Source organism: Octodon degus, unplaced genomic scaffold (genome assembly GCF_000260255.1).
Source record: "Octodon degus isolate 3935 unplaced genomic scaffold, OctDeg1.0 scaffold00030, whole genome shotgun sequence".
NCBI classification, from domain to species: Eukaryota; Metazoa; Chordata; class Mammalia; order Rodentia; family Octodontidae; genus Octodon; species Octodon degus.
The window spans coordinates 14,006,615-14,017,908 of record NW_004524606.1 but is presented as its reverse complement, the minus strand read 5'-3'; the positions used below and the strand labels follow the sequence as shown (position 1 = coordinate 14,017,908).

Genomic DNA, 11,294 nt, shown 5'->3' with positions numbered 1-11,294 from the left:
GGAGGGAGGGAGGGAGGGAGAGAGAGAGAGAGAGAGAGAGAGAGAGAGAGAGAGAGAGAGAGAGAGAGAGAAACAAAGAGGGAAAAGGGACCATCCGTGACTGGCATCTCTAGCTCCCAGCACTAGGCTACTATGGCACCATGGTAACCAGGGCCAGCTGCCCTCTCGCCCCATGGTGGTCCCCAGAGGTGGAGCATCTACGCGCCCAGTACACAAACACACACACACACACACACACACACACACACACACACACACACACCTATGTTCAGAGAACCCCATTCTAGACTGGCAGTGTTTTTAGAACTCCACTGGGATCTGGAATCTTCTCCTGAGAATAAAAACAAGATAGGGTTTGGGGGTGCGGGCTGGGGAAGGGATCCAAACCTTCGTAACTTAAAAGATGGGCAGGTGAGACAGCGGCCAAAAAATTGCTGCGAACTGTGCTGAACCCCAAGAGCAGGCTGGAATCTCCCAAGAGCAGATAGGAATGGGCTCTAGAGGGAACCTACGGGTAGAGGTGGGGAGGCGCAAGGAAGGACCGAGGTCTTCCCACCGGTGACCTTATTTACTGGGCAGCGCTCACCGAGAGCTTCTGAATCTAGCCTTAGCTACTCTAGGTGAGCTAAGAAAGGAGATGTCTCTTCCCAGGTTGGGGGCTCAGGGACCTGGGTTAGCTGCCATTTAGGGAAAGGATGGGGACCGCGATTGCGCAGCATTTCCTACCATAGTGGTTTGAACATTTACTTCCAGGAGAAATCCTTTCATTCGTCCTCCATCGCACCCCAAGAGTTGTCTCCCGGGCGAAATGGCAGAACGTCCGAGGTTATCAAAAGACGCGCAAATTGACACACCTGAGTCGCCTCCCGTCCTTTCCCTCTGGGAAACTTCCTTCCAAGCTGGCTTGAAGTGGGCAGAGGGCGCGCAGGGGCCAGTGGCTCTGAGCTGATCCAGGAGTTGCTCGCCGAGCTACACCCGCTGGTCCGCACCCGGCTCTGCCCACGTAGATCCTGGCTGTCCCCTCCCGCTGTTGGCACTGGTCGCGAGAAGGCTGGACCTGCTCTGGCTGGCGCCGGGATCCACGCCCTCCTGCCGGAGACTGGCTCACGCCTCTCCTCCTCCTCCTCGATGCCTGTGCTCTCCTCTGCCACCCCCACTCACGCTGCTTTTTTTCCCTCCCTTTGCACATTCCCTCAGGACCAAGAGAGTTACACCTTTAAGACTTTTTTTTCCCCTTGAAAATCAAGCGGTGAAGCCAAACTGTCATTTTTTGCATCTCTAAATCCTAAGAGCTAGGAGGGGACCCCTTTATCTGCAAAGGCGACATTTAAAAGAAACCCCTCCCCCGCCCCTCTTGAAGGTTTCACTCAGTTCGTATTCGGAACACGGGTTGCCAGTCTGGTTTTCCTCCACTGCTACATGTCGGAGGGGTGTGGTGCCATGCGCTTATAACGAATTTTCTCCTGGCTTTCCTTCCTCATTTAGAGGCGTGATGGGGCTTGCTATTAAATTTACAACTCATCCTGCTACCACAAGCTGTCAAATCTCTGCATACTGAGATTTAGAGACTTCCCACTACTACATGTTTTTAAATTTCCCTTGCCTACTTAAGAGTCCATATTTCACATTGTTCCACACTGTGTTTCCCACTTACTCTATTAATTCTCTAACATAGAAGAAAGACAAGTGGACTTCTTTCCCATACAAAAAGCCATTCCTGATGCCTTGTCAGTTCTATTAACAAACAGACATTTATCTTAGGGTCCCAGATTTGAAAAAGTTCCAGGGATTTTACTGTAACTGGCAGATTTTAATTTCCTTTAATTTTCTTCCCCACCTTTGAGAACATTTTCCAAAATGTTCACACAACAGCACTTTTAAAATCCTGTTTCAGCTTAGTTCTCTTTGATGTTCACAGAATTTTTGACTTCTAATTTCACTCTACTAAGGCTGTGAGACTGACCTTACAGTCTCATTCTGTTCTCATGTAGGGCTTTAAACAATGAGGATATTTAGAGCTGGGTGCTACCCTCAGATCTGGATGCGGACAGGGAACAGAAACAGGGAAGGCAACTCAGGACTCTGCCTCAGAAGCAGCTGAATACAATATATTGAAAATGAGTAAAGGGATTTTTACATATTAATAATTACTAACCTGGGAGGCTCAATTCTGTCAGTTCCTGTGTGGGCAGTGTTCCTACTGTCTGCCTTGGCAAACTGCAAATACAAGTGAAGGCAGGATTTATCTTAAGTTTAAATTGTATTGCTGGACTGATTTCCTTGCCTGTGGCATCATTATTCATGTGACATGTTTTGTGAAGTAGAAACAAGGAAAATGAAATGCAATTCCAGCAAGGAAAATGCTGTGCCTGTAGGAAACAACTTCTAAGACCAAGGAACCAAGGGAGCCACAAAATCAAGGTGGCTTCAAGAGTTTACTACCTCATTGGGAGAAGTCAATGCAGAGATGAGAGCTGCATGTTGACCAGATTAGGGCATACTCTTGAATACACAGCTCTTTCTTTCTTTGAGATTCACTCATGTGACTGCAGTTCATTAGAAACATGGATATATAAATTAGAAATATATATATATATATATGCATATATATAAAGCAATAGAGGGAGTATCTTCTATTTATCAGTCACTGCTTTCTTTAAGTTTTAGGGTACACTTAGAAACTCAATGTATAGAAGAACTCCCTTATTTTTAAATCAAATACCCAGATGCACATTATATAATATCAATTCCTGATAGCACTGACTGAAAATGAAGTGTCAGTTCTTAAATAAGGGATTTTCTTAATATGCGTACCTCTCTGCTTCTGCCACTGAATGTAAATGTGGAAATAATAGCTGCCTCTGGTTTACGAGGAATGGTAATTAAGTCAGCATAAATGTAAACTCTAGGCAATCCAGTTTTAAGGAAAAGAATGAGGTTGAAAAAGACAAGGTAGGGAAAGAAAAAAAGGCAAGGACCAACAAAGAAGGAAAGGAGCAAGAAAGCAAAGCCAGGCCACTGATGAACTAAGAAAGACAATGTTTTCTCAGAAGCACACAGAGCACAGACTGATGACTTTAACTTCCACATCCAAGCAACACCATGTAGCTATGATCACCAGGGATGGACTCATAGTTTTATACATCATTAAACACAGGCCATGCAGTCGGGCTTTCCTGGACAAAGCAACTCACAGCTTCTCTGCCTCAGCTTCCAGGAAGTCTGAAACCAGAAGGCAGCCTTCAGTCAGACTGGATGTTTTTGAGATGCCTTCTGCCCATTGCTTTGAAGTGCTTTCCTGGCTCCTGTGCTACAGTCTGACGCTTCGTTCAGGCCCATTTCCCACACATCACACCATCCACTTCTAGCAGGCAAGGCACAGTTGCAGATAGGTGCTGGAGAAAGACTACAGTCTTAAGAAATCTGATTGCATTAGTTTCAAAAGGTGTGAATGTTCTTTCACAACTGAGGAGGGTGAAGGGGGCGTCAAGTGAATACACTACCATTAAACTACAAATGAAGGGGAATGAAGGTTTCTTTCATGAATAGAAGCAGAAGGTGAGAGAGATAGGCCAATCGTCTGGAAAAAAGATAAAAAGGTATGAAAAGCTGCCACATTTTTCAGCTTTTACTGCTGATTTACTACCCACCCTAGCTTGAACCATCATTTGGTATCAGTCCCAGAGCGAGGGCCATTGAAGGAGTAATGCCATTTGGCAAAGCTAAGTAGCTAGAGATATGGCACCATTCCTAGAAAAATTGTTTAGCAGAAGAGCTGTAGTTTAGGAAATGGCATTTCAGTCTAGCAGCAGGAACACTCACAGATCTAGGGATTTTTCTGGCCAACTGCTAGAAGGGAAACAGGATGTTCTACTGAGGAGTAGACCCTTCCGAGTACCCTGGAGGTGCAAAGCAGACACCTTCAGCTTAAGCATTAAGTTAAAGAAGGCCATATTAACTCTGCGGAGTTACGCCCACAGCAGCAATGCTGCTTCAAACTGTCCTTTCATACAAGAAAAAATGGGTGTGCATTAAAAATCAAAGGATAATAATTCTGGGACGAATAAGAAATAAAATCTTGCGCTTTTTTGTCTGAATCACTAATGCATGTGATTCTGCTCTAGAAGAAAATGGAATTAAAAAGTTTTCCTAGATTTTAAGAGTTATGTAATTTTAGGGCATTAATATTTTTACAGTATGTGTCTTAGACAATGTGGAGTGTTATCAAATCTCCTGCCTTGAGGCATACATTGATTTATTGTGCACAGCAGAGAGGTTTCTCTGCCTCTAATGGGAGATACCTGACATGGAGAGTTTGCTCTCCTCCCAGTCCCCTGTGTCTTATAGCAAAGGCCTGCAGCTGAATTCACCCACCACCAAAGGTTAATGTAGACTAAAAGCTAAGATTTAGAAAAAGATACATTGTGCAAATTAAAACCAAAACCAAGCAAACCTATAAAATAAAATAGAATTTAAGTTTAAAAACTCTGCAAAGTCATTAAATATTGATAGGTAAATCAATTTCATAGGAAGATGCAACAATTTTAAATATATATAATTGAACATGAGATTACAAAAATACATAAATCAAGTACTATTGCATTTAAAGAGAGATATAGACTTATACAATAATAGAATTAAATACTCCATTTTTGCCATCAAGGAGATACAAAATGAACAAAGAAATTTCTGAGTTTTGCATACTACAGAACAAATCACTTTAGTAATCATTTAGAAAGCATTTGGTCCAACAGCAATGTAACACAACTTCTCATGGATAAAACAGAAATCAGATATCCATAAATTTTTAAAACTTAAAATCACGTCATTTGTGTTTTCATTCCACAATAAAAGACAACCATATATCAACAATAGGCAGAATGGAAATCAGTAAAGAGTAGAAATTTAATAATAAGGTCCTATATGACCAATGATATTTAGAATATTTAAAGAGAAAGAAAGACAATAGTGTACATAATGAAAATCATAACACAAAAACCTATAAAAAATTGGGGATATCAGGGGCTGGGGAGATGGCTCAGTGGAATAAGCGCTTCCCTGGCAAGCGCAAGGGTAGGAGTTCAATTCCCGGTTCTGAAAAAAAAAAAAAAAAGGGGGGGGTGTATAACTAAAGCTATACTAAAGGAAAAGTTAAGAGTGATGATTAAATGCACTGAAAAGGGAAGTGCTATTTTAAGTAAACAGTGCTTTTCAAAGACCTAGAAGAGGAAGAACAAACAAGAGTAGAATTGGTAGATGGCATATTTGTATCAGGGATCAAACTTGGGACCTTCACTTACCAGGCAGGTGCTCAAGCCACTGAGCTATCTCCCTGCCCTAATAATAATCTATATTTATCAATTAAGACATTCATGGTTGCTAGCCTGGCTCCCTGGCTCAGTTATGGTGCATTACACTGCAATGCACATGGGTGCCAGGCATCTCTATAGTATGCTGCCTTTTTTTGTTGTTGTTGATACCAGGGATCAAACTCAGGTCCTTGCCCTTGACAAGCAAACACTTTATTCCACTGAGCTATCTCTCTGGCCCCTATAGTATACTGACTTTAATTCTTTTGGGTATATACAAATGAATGTTACAGGTGAATACAGCGGAATCACTATTTTCATATTTTTGAGGAATGTTTGCACTGATTTCTATAGTAGCTGTGCTAATCTATATTCCCACCAACAATGTATGAGGGTTCTATTTTCCCACATCCATTTACACATTTATTGCTCATTCTTTCTTTTTCTTCCTTTTTTATGATACCAAGTACTGAAATCAGGAATTTCTCACTGAGATACATTAACAGTCCCTTTGTAATTTTTATTTATTTATTTATTTTTGATTGGGGGTACAGGGTCTTGTTGAGTTGCTAAGATGCCAATGATAGGCTTGAACTTGACATTTTCCTGCTTAAGCCTCCCAGAGATCTGGGATTACAGATGTGCACTTTCACACGCACCTGACTTTCTATATTCTTGACTGTAGTCTATTTAAGACTACTAGATTATTCAAAACTATTAGAATAAAATATAGAACAAGACCCAGGAATTGGTAACAACTTCCTGAACAGGACCCCAGCACATCAGGAAATAATAACATTTAACAAATAGGATGGCTTAAAATTTAAAACTTTCGCTAGGCAAAGGAAACAGGTATGAAAGACCTCAGAAGAGGAGAAAAATGATAGTTACCAAAAGAAATTTTAATATGCAGAATTTAAAAGAACTGAAAAATCTTAACTCAAAAACAAACAAATAACCTATTGAATAAATGGGTGAATAATCTAAACAGACAATTCTTTAAAAAGAACAAATGGCTAAATGTGAATTGAAACAACTTTTTAAGATTTTATCTCGCTACAGACAGAATGGCTTTCATCAAGAATAAGATTAGGTGAGTTTTTTGAAAGCATAAAATCAGTTGATAAGCCATTAGCTAGACAAACCAAAAGTAAAGAATGCCAAATATAAAAAAAAATCAAAAATGTAAAAGGGGACAAAACACCTGGTATTAACCACAAGAAATTGCTATGAATGTATAAATCTACTGTGATAATTTAAATAGGAAAAATCTAGAAGACATTGATAAACTCCTGAACACACACAACTTTCCAAAATGAAATCAAGGATAAACAGAAATGTCAAACTGAATACCGAATAATAATACTAAAGCATTAAATGAAAGTCTCCCATCTAAAAGAAAAGTTTAAAAATTGATTAGTGCTGAATTCTGTGACATATTTAACAATTCTTATCTCAAATTACTTCAGAAAACTACAATAAAGGGAAGTTTGCCAAAAAATTTAGTGGAGTCAATATTACTTTGATATCAAAACCAGACCTAGATACAACAAAAGCATCACCCATATCACACATAGGCATGGACCATAAATAAGATGCTAGCAAACTAAATTCAATAATCTAGTAGTCTTAAATGATCTCTTCATTTCAAAAGTTTGTTAAGTGAGATTCATTCCAGGGTTGTTTTGAGTGGCTCCCCATATGCAAATAAATGAATGTGTTACAACACATCACCATAATGAAGGACAAAATATCTATGTGGTCATTTCAACAGATGAATAAAGATCTCTTCATGGCAAAAACAAAATTAGTTTTTGAAGAAACATATCTCAAATACTAATGCTTATATGTGAAAAATCCACAGCAACTGTTACACTGAAAAGTCAAATGTTGAAGTGTACGGATCCATTGGTCTCACTGCCGTGGGTTCTACCTGGGGAGAAATGGCAGCAGGAATGAGGAAGATCGACAAGAAGACAATACTGGGCTAGATGGTCACTGGTCTGGCTTCTGGGCAAGACTGAGGCAGTCACACAACAAAATGTCCTTTATTTGTACCTTTGCAAAGTTAGAAATATATGACACAAGGTTGCCTAGTGACTAATAGCTGACCTTAACCAGACAGGATGTTTATCTCAGGACTGAGGTAGCTTGTTTGCTTTAGGTACACACATTTGATCAATTTCCTAGCTTCCACCACTCCCAACATTGAAGCTATTTCTCTAGTCTTAGGAATAAGACAAAGATATCCTACCCCACTACTTTTTCTTTAATATAGTATGGGAAGCCTTGCAAAAACTTCTTAGGTAATAAAAAAAAAGCAAAAAAAAAAAAAAAAAAAAAAACCAAAAAAAAAAAAAAAAAAACCCACAAGAAATTGCATCCAATTGGACAGGGAGATGTTAAAATATCCATATTTGCAAATAATGTGATTTTACATATGGGAAAACCTAAATATTTCATCAAAAAGTTATTAAAACTTATAATGAAAACAAGTAAAAAAAAGTAAAGATTCAGGATACAATATCAATATTGAGCATACATTCTATTTACACTCCAGAAATGAACTAAATGGAAAAGTATATAACACAGAAAATCTATTTGCAATAGCTATAAAAAAGCAGAATGTTCAATAATAAATTTAACTAAGAAAATTAAATAACCTAATGATGAAAATTACAACATACTGATGCTAGAAATTAATCAAGACATAATGAAAAGACAACCCTTGTTCATGGACAGCAAAAATTATACTTGTTAATATGATCCTCTTACTCAAACCAGTCTTTAGATTCAAGGCAATGTCCATCAAAATACCAAGGTCACGCTCCTGAGAAATATACAAAACCACCATAAATTTATAATGGAATCACAAAAGACAAGAGTTCGACATTAGAGAACAGTAGATTCTCTGTGCAGTACAGTATCTAGTGAATAAAACAAACTGTGATGTACTTAACAATGACTAGAAGACTTGGGTATGAAATTTCCAGCACACAAAAATAATTACTAGTTGGAGAGGTGGCAGTGCTCATCACCCTTATTTGATGATTACGCACCGTATACATGTATTGCATTTCCATATTGTACACCATGAATATGCATAAGTAGTGTGTCTTATAAAATGATTGTAAAGTTTAGTACTAATGTAGACATGTGCGGACACTGTTTTTGTTGCTGTTTTGTTTTGTTTTTTGGTGGAAGTGGGGATTGAACTCAGGCCCTTGGGCTTGCTAGGAAAGCACTTATTCTACTGAGACATCTCTCCCACCCTATTCTTCTTCTTTTTTTTTGGGGGGGGACTGGGGGACACTTTTTTTGAATGATAGTGTATTGTGAACTTTCCAGACATACCATTTGCTGTTTTTAAAAGTGTTGGAGACCAATTAATCCTCACCAGCCTATATTTAAGGATGAGGATTCATCCTTTCAATTAATTTTTTCTTGTTAAATATACAACTTAAATGTTATTAATTCACAAACTGCTCATAACACTTATTAACAAAGCATTACTCAACCTATGACAAATAATACTTGAATTTATTTTTGTCAAAGGTTAAACAGATTCTTTATGCTTTTTTCAGAATATATTAAACAGACAAACTCATTAAGACATTCAAATCTGCACACCACAGTATATAAAGCCCACAGCAAAATTCCAAGTCTTATTTGCATTGCAATGGGACACTAGTTTTACAGTGATTAGTTCCTCCATTTTCCTCCCTATTCTTTATGTTTCTTAACCAGGATTTCTTTTCTGATAGTTCATACTACCACATCTAAGGGTATATAACCAAAAATACATTTTGTATAATACTCATTTGCTTATGTGCCATATCTTCCGAAAACGGGAGCTATCTGTTTGGAGATATATACATCATACATTCTAGACTGAACTACATGATGTGACTATTTCACTTTTTCTTATATGCAAAAATAGTAATTTCTTGTTGATCAACCTAGTAGATTATTGCTAATGTTATGATAAAACAACCCATAAAATTTGTTTTTGAATATTTTATACTATGAAAAATTCTTTCCAATCCAAATTTATAGACATTGAACAATAGATCTTTTCAGAACCAAACTTCCTGCAGAAAAGAAAAACCTATTAAGTATGGACAAAGTTTAAAAAGTAAGTAATGGAAAGTACTGGAAATTCAAACAGAACAGGCAAGTACTAGATAAACTAGATAGCTGGAGGAAAGGAAAATCACGAGGTGAACTGCCTTCTTTGTGATTTTGAGCTGGAGGTCGGGACCCAGTCTGCCCAATAAAGATGGATAAAGTAGAGAAATGCAACACAGTTACTAGCTCAGAAAACTGTAGGTCAGAGCTTTAGAAACCAAAGAACATGGAAAATGCTAGAAGAAATGAATCATGGAGACAGCATGGGAGCAAGAGAGAGCATTGATACTTACATACAAAACCTTGTATGTATAAATGCTGCCCAAACTCTATCCATTGTTCCAAATATGCCTCAGCAGATGCTATAGAGTGAATAAGTTGTGTGTGTGTTTCCCAAATTCACATATTGTAGCCTAGTCCACAGAGTGATGCTATGTGGAGACAGATAGATAGCCTGCGTGTTGAATTAAACCATGTGACTAACAGAACCCTCAGGCATGGATTAGTGCTTGCAAAAGAGCCCCAGGAGCTTCTCTCTGCTTTGTGCCAAGTGAGGGCACAGTGGGAAGATGTCTCCACGTGAACCAAGAAGTGAGGCTTTATCAGCAATCAAATCCACCACCTTCAGCACAGGTTTTTGAGTCTCCTGAACTGTGAAAAATAAATTTTTGTCATTTAGAGGCCACTTGGTATATAGTGTTCTGTAGTAGTAACAAAAGTGGACCGAGCAAGAAGGCAGGCAGGCAGGTGGGCAGGAAGGCTGGAAGGCAGTCTTCTGGTGAGGTTAAAAAATTACAGTGAAATATCAGCAATTATTCATTGCACGGGATACTTTAGTCTGATTTCTGCTGTATTTATATCTGTTAAGAAAAGTAGAAATCAATATTGTTTCCAAAACTGAATCCAAAATTTCCACACTAGCCAGAAAACAACCTAAAATGACAAAATATGGAAAACATACATAACGTCTTCCATAGTGAATAAGACACTGAAGATGACCTCTGAAATTACTTAGGAAATAACTTCCACACTAAACATTGGACTTAGCAAACAACACCCACACTTAAGTGCAGATATAATTATGCCAAATAAGATATTCTTCAGATGAATTTAAAGCTAGAAGAGCTAAAAAGAAAAATATAATCTTTAAAAAAGTGTCAAAAGGATATTGTATATTTGATTATGTGATATCTGACATTAAAATTTTAGTTAGCATAACACCAGGCTGCAGGTGACAAGGAAAGGGCAATGTGCTCAAACGCACTTTATCCCTTCAGAAGAGGAAGAAAAGACTCGATGGAGCCAAACAAGCAAAAACGTAAAATATGGACATAACCAGGTTCCTAAAAGAAAGGGAACAGTAAAATATAATTGATTGTGTAGTAGCTAGAAATGTACCAAAATTGGTGGAAATAAGAAATTTGTGGATTCAAGTATCTCAGCAAACCTTCAGAACTATAAAATTAAAGTGCCACCCAACTGCATAATAATGCAGATGCCAAAGCATAAAGACAAAAAGAAAATATTGCCAATACCTAGTAGAAAAAAATAGCACATTATACACTGTTTATAGCAAGTTTCAGTCCTAAAACAAAAAATAAACAAAAATCCTTCCAACTCACAATTCCTTGTCCAGTGAAAATATCCACTATGTAGGTGAAACAAAGACTTCTTTACAGATAAAACTAAAAGGATTATCACCATCAGAATTGTACTATAAGGTGCTGTACAAGTAGGCTTAAAACCCAAAGGAAATGATGCCAGATGGAATCTCATATTTATAGAAAAATAAAGATCATTCAAAATGATATATGCATGGCTAAATATGATGACTAGTTTTTCTTTCAATTTATTGAA

At 38.0% G+C, this 11,294-nt stretch overlaps 1 protein-coding gene across 2 annotated transcripts in view; it reads right to left on the bottom strand.

Annotated features, from left to right (window-relative positions):
- The window catches only part of Chl1 (cell adhesion molecule L1 like), a 230,541-nt gene extending 229,580 nt beyond the window's left edge, over positions 1-961 (bottom strand). For both annotated transcript variants that reach the window (XM_004629520.2, XM_004629522.2), the window contains exon 1: positions 855-961. The gene's annotated coding sequence lies outside the window, so the exon portion shown is untranslated. The remainder of the gene's footprint in view (positions 1-854) is intronic.
- Between the last annotated feature and the right edge of the window lie 10,333 nt (positions 962-11,294).